Source organism: Heterocephalus glaber, unplaced genomic scaffold (genome assembly GCF_053883595.1).
Source record: "Heterocephalus glaber isolate CG9 unplaced genomic scaffold, H.glaber_assembly_v1.0 deba00000937, whole genome shotgun sequence".
Lineage (NCBI taxonomy): Eukaryota > Metazoa > Chordata > Mammalia > Rodentia > Bathyergidae > Heterocephalus > Heterocephalus glaber.
The window spans coordinates 7,495,573-7,501,835 of NW_028258173.1; positions in this window are offsets into that span (position 1 = coordinate 7,495,573).

Consider the following 6,263-nt stretch of genomic DNA (forward strand, 5'->3'; position numbering starts at 1 on the left):
GAAACAGAGGGTGATGCCAGCTGGAGCCCTGGGACTGGCTTTCCAAGCTGCCCCTGAGGAGCTCGTGTTGGGGATAGTTATTAATAAACAGTGGCAGGAAGCAGCGGGCAGCGTTGGATTTGATAAATATATAAACCCTGGAAAGCTTGGTAGGAACCAAACTCTCCTGCAGAAGTCTTGGGTTTTGTCCCATTCTCTGCCCAGGCTGCCCCAAGGCTGGTGGGTTGGACCTGCAGTGAGAATTAAGTGCATCCTGAGGACACCCTGTGCTTATTTTATAGCCTTGAATCTAGCAGGATGAACCATGGAGGCCCCCCGGTCAATTGTGCTCTGGCTGATTTCTTTGTCTTTTCTATTCTTCTATATGCATAGAAGAGTCCATTGTGATTGATGGGGAAAATAAGAAGCTTCTAGCAGCAGCTCTCAGCCCATTTCTACTCCCAAACATTTACCTCTGCTTGACTTTTATGATTTTAACCAATGAAACCATCATTCCCCACACACATACATCTTTAAGTCATTTTTGCCTCCTCCTCTCCCTCACCCTCTACCTTCTCCTGTCAGATTTCTCTTCATTCTCTGTATCAGACTCTCTTCCCATTGTCCATGAAACTCCCAAGTCCTTACAGAGCCACGATAAGCTCCAGGAGGAAGGGACCTGGGCTTGTGAGTTCCGAACACATGGTCTCCCCTCTGGAGCTCTGTCCTGGAAGCTGATTCTATCACGTTGCTCCCGTCCCTTCTCTCCATCCCCACTGTCATTTTGTGCAGGCTTGGACTTTACAGTTTCTTTATCTCCTGTTTTACTCTGTTCCAGTCCACTTTCCACACCCACACTAAGACAGATCACTGTCATTACCTTACTTGAAATCCTGCCATGGCCCCCACTGCCTTCCTAATGGAGTCAGCCTTGAGCTGTGGCCTTTCCTGCTTCGTCTTGTCTTGTCCTCTCCTTTCAGCCCTGCTGAGGTCAGGCCAACCGCACGCATCCCCTGGCTGAGCAGTTCCTTTCTCTCATCCTCAGGCTTTGCTCCTGCTGCTCTGTCCTGGAGCCTCCCTTTTCTGGACTTGCCTGGCAAGTGCTTCACAACTCATCTTATGTGCCACCTCCCCTTTCCTTTGGAGAGCTGCCTGTCCTCTAGTCCATGCCATTCCCCGATGTGATCTGGTGGGGCTCATCACAGCATCCGTCTCACCCCAGCCATGGCAGGAGGCCTGCAACCCCGCCATCGCCTTGGTCACAGTGATCAGCCCCAGAAGATGGATGCAGCTGAGACTTGGCCTTTTCCTGGGAGGCTGCTGCACTGGGAGGGCAGAGCTCTGTTCCACCTTCAGTATGACTGCTGAGATAAGTGACGGCTGCAGAGGCTGGGACCATGCCTAACCACCCCACCCCCAAAGAAAAGGGCTGCACTATCACAGGAGCATGAGAGAAACTCCAGCAAAGAAGCTGCACACAGAGAGAAATAGACGGTACCACCTGAGGAGCTGGATCTAGCCATACCTGAGACCAGCTAAGCTTGTCTTCTGAGCTTCTTGAGCCAAAAAAATTTAAAAATCCTTTCTTTCTTTTTTTTTATTAAATTCTTTTATTGGTACATTGTAGGTATACAACACAATTACATTTCTCATTGGGAATTGTACCTTTACATAATGCATCTTGGTTCTTATTTATTCCCCATTCCTAGCCCTCCCTTCACGCCCTCCACCCTTCCCTATTTACAAAGACTTTATTTCCATTTTTTCCATTTCTCAGCATTTTTCCTTTCCTTTCTTTCCTTTCCCCTGCCCCTCCCACTACCCCTACCCCTTTGGACCTTTTCTTCCTATTTTACATTATCGATTATTCATTCTAATCATTGGTACATTTTAGGTATACAATATAATGACATTCATCATTGGAAATTTGCACCTTTACATAGTCTCTCTTGGTTCTTATTTTTCACCCTTACCCAGTTCTCCCTTCAACCCCTCCATTCCTCCCTATTTACAAAGACTTTGTTCCTATTTTTCCATTTTCTCATATTAATCCCATTCCCTTCTATCCTTGCCCCTACCCCTCCCACTTCCTTCCCCTTTGCCCCTTTTCTTCCTATTTCACATTACCTATTATACATAAAAAAATCCTTTTCTGATTATTAGATTTTTGTTTGTTTGTTTTGCAGTATTAGGGATTAAATGCAGGGATTTCATGCTGGGCTACATCCCCAGCCCTTTTAAAAAATCTGCTGTATTTTGAGGTAGTCTTGCTAAGTTGTGGAGACCAAATTCAAACTTACGATTCTCCCATCTCACCTCTCCAAGGGCTGAGATTACAGGTGTGTGCCACCATTCCCAGCTATTGACTTTAACTAGTTTGAGTAGCTTTCTAAACATTTAACAACAACAACAACAACAACAACAACAAATCCCAAGGAATCCAGACTAGCCCCTCTTTCTCTGTGCTTCTTTCTAATGACACTCACCACCAAAGATCAGAATCATTTGCCCATTTGTCCTGGTGCTGGGGATGGGTGCTAAACTGATATTTCTATTACAGTACCCAGTGAGGATTCAGTCAGTGAATGAGTGGGGAATCAACAGGGCAAATCCAGCCAAGCCACAGCTGCTTTGCCCACCCAGACATTTAAGATCCTTGCAAACAGCCGGCACCTCTTAAGTCACAGGACTTACAGGCTCTGGTGTCATCCACACTGCTCCTCCTCAGCCCCAGACACTAAGATCTAGTGAGCACCTGCCACCTGCCAGAGGCCACGCTGGGTGCTGAGCCTGCAATGTCGCATCAAGCTTCACATTAAGCTGGGTCCTTCGACTCAGGGAACTTGAGGATCTATCTGCAGATGGTGGTCAAACTGCTTGTATCAAAGTTCACTAACAGCCTACTTGGGCTCATTGTCTGCACTGACTGAAATTTTCATTTACCTTCCAAGCCTCCTTTTCTACTGAAAAAGCCACTCCATCTCCTGCAAGCCCACCTTCATATGGAAACTACTGGCTTCCATGAGCCCTGAGCACTTTCTAAAGCTCTCTGACCCTCTAGGGCTCCAGGGACCAACGTCTCACTTACTTGACAGCAGAGCCTAGCTATGCATGGGCTTGACTCCCCACTTAGAGCTTGGGAGTAGAGATGGAAGAGAATTATTGAGAAAACAAACCATTTACTGAGATTTTTCTCTGAAGAAGCCTCAGCATCCGCTCTAGTAGGTTTGGGGCTCTGATGCTGAAGGGACCCTGGGAAACATCATCTTGTAGCTCCTTGTACTGACCTGGGTCTTGGGATCAAGCATGAAGGCTGCTGGGGGCCATCTGATGCTTCCTAGGGAAGAAGGTGGTGGACATTTATCAAGCACTGACTTTGAGCCCAGTGGCTATGTGTTATTGAATTTACTCTCCCTCGTAATCCAGGTAACAGAAGCACAGAGAGGTAAGCATGCTGCAGCCAATGCTCCACTCCAAGCTGCCATCTCTGTCCTCTGACCCCATGCTCTCCTCTCGCCTGGCCTCAGCTATCTCCCTCCAGCCTAGATGTGTGATCCAGCTTCTCCTTGCTTATCTGTCATCCCAGGAGAAAGGCCAAAACCCTGAAAGTCAGGGCCCTGCCCCACCAATTCCTCCCTACCCCCGGGGCATGCTGTGTGTTGCTTCCCCTGCCTGGAGTGGCTCCTCTGCAGTCAAGCCAATAATCACAGGTGTACGTGCATGTACTGCACATGCACCACCTCCAGCTTCACGTTCCTGCTCAGTCTCCGTTTCTTCGTCAAACTCGCTGAGGCCCCGTGACAGCTCCTCACCCCCACGGTCCCAGCTGGTCCCTCCTTTTATCCCTCTCGTAGTGCTCTGTAGTATCCCTTACACTGTCACTGTGCACAACTGTCATTTTGTAGCTATCTGTGTGTATGTGTGTGTGTAGGTTAGCCTCCCGTGTCTCCCATCAGCACGCAGGGTCCAGCAGGGCAGGCCTGCATCTGCTTTCTTTGCTGCCCCATGGCTGGTACTTGGCACAGGGTTGTGTGAAGGCCATGCTATCTAGGCAGCAAGCACCCAAACCGGGTTCTTTGATTGGTTGGCTGGTTGGTTGACTGATTGATTGATTGCTTTTATGAGACAGGTTCTCACTAGACTTCCCCAGCTGGATTCAAACTTGTGATCCTCCTGCCTCACCCTTCCAAGTGCTGGGATTACAAACATGCACCGTCATGCTTGGCTGGATCCTTTCTTGCCCTGCCTGTAAGATCCAAACAATGCTGTTGTGTCAGCCATCAGGCCCTGGGCACCCAGAAGTGCTTGCCCCTCGGGCTCAGGATCCAGAGCTGACTCTGGTAGGCCTTTTAGCATAACCTTTGCCCCTTCATGGGCATCAGGGCCATTCCAGGGCCCTCTGGAGCTCAGGGAGCATTTTATTATGCTACCAAAAACAGGGTCTTTCCTCAGAATCCTCCCCTGGGGCACAGTACCCAGTTACTACACAGAAGAGATGGTGGCAGTGATTCTCCCAGGGGCCGCAGCCAAAGCATCATCCATTAAGAAGCATGTTTGTCAACCAGGTCCATGAATAGTCCCCTGCCCGGCCCATGTTGGCATTTCCCAGTGCACATTCCCCACCCATGGCTGTGGGATTTTCCTGATGCTTCTGGTTCTTCGCTGATGCACTGTGATTTTGTTTTGCTCCCTTTTGGAAGGGAATAAACAGCAGGCGCCTGGTGAGGGTGGTGTGTGAGGCTGGTGAAGGTCATTGCTACCAGGTGGGCATGCATAAGGGTCGCACATCCTTTCATCAGTTCTGTCTGCGCTCTCCTCTCTGCTACATCCCGTTCTCTAACTCCATCCTGCCACAGTAGCACCCTCTGTACACAGGGAGAAAGACTGGCAGGCCCCAGCAGATAGCCTCCTTTTGCAGGCCCAAAGGTCAAAATTTGAGAACAGCAAAAGAATGCACTCCTGCCTTGGAGTGGATGGTGCCAGCTCCTCACTGCGGGTCTGTCAGGGCTGCCAGGTCAACATGGAGCTTGGACTTCCTCGTGGAGTGCTTCATTTGGACAGACTTCTCTCCCAAGTTGGGGTTTCTCCACCGTGACCCTAGTGATGTTCTGGACAGGACCATTCTGTGAGGTGGGGACTGTCCAGCGCATCAGAGGATGCCGAGCGGCATCCCTGGCCTCTACACACTAGACGTCAGGAGCAGTCCCCTTACCAGTTTTATCAATCCAAAATGTCCCCCGATATTGCCAAGGTCCCATTGGGGACAAAATCATCCCTAGCAGAGAATCGGTGCTCTAAGAAGAGTCCCCAAGGGAAGGAAGCACAGGCTCCCCGTGTTCTGGCACAGTGAACCTGCTGCTCCCAAGTACCCTCAGGGGGCAGAGACCCAGCAGAGCCTGCTGCCCACACTGGGGGACCTGGGAGTGCGGGCTAGGGCATCAACTCCAGGAGCAGCCCCTGGGCCGGACCCTCAGCCCTGTCACCTGCTCCCATGAGACCCAGAAAGTGCCTCCCTCCCACTCTCCAGAATAGCAAGCTCATTCCTGGACTCTGTGACAGTCAAGCACCAATAAATGTGACCGGTGAGTACTGCTTTAATCAAAGTCTAGCCAAAGTCTGCAACTCATTGCTTCTCCCCACCCCAAACCATGGGCACAAGGGATGCCTCTGAGTCCTTTCTCAACAAAATCCTTAAGGTTTGTTTTTGTTTTGTGGCCCTAGGGATTGACTTTTGAGTGTCCCACTGAGCTACAGCCCCAGCCCTTTTTAAAATTTTTTATTTTAAGGCAGGGTCGTGCTAAGTCACTAAGTTGCTCAAACTTACAGTCCTCCTGCCTTAGCTTCCCAGAGTACTGAGATGGCAGACATGTACCTCCATGCCCAGCGACAAAAGCTTTTTTAAAGGGCACTTTGAATCACCTGACAGTCCTAGAATCAATGACAGGGATTTCTGGAACAAAGTTGGCCCTAAGGTGCCCTCATGCCTATGAGCTGTTCTGTTGAGCTATGGCTTCAGGACACCTCCTGAAGCGGCAGCCCACCTCAGAGATCCTGAGGGTCCTGTGCAGCCCCCACTGTCCCAGGAGCCACAGTCAACTGCTATGCAGGACAGGAAGTGAGCTATGTGGGCTCCCTCCCTGCCCTGTCTCTCCCCAGCTCTGTGACCTGGGCAAGTCTGCATACCTCTCCTGAACTTCTGTATCCTGCTCTGTAGAATAAGGACGGTCAGCAGGAAACTTCCAGCGACTTTGTGAAGAGTGACATGAAGGCGATAACACAAGGAC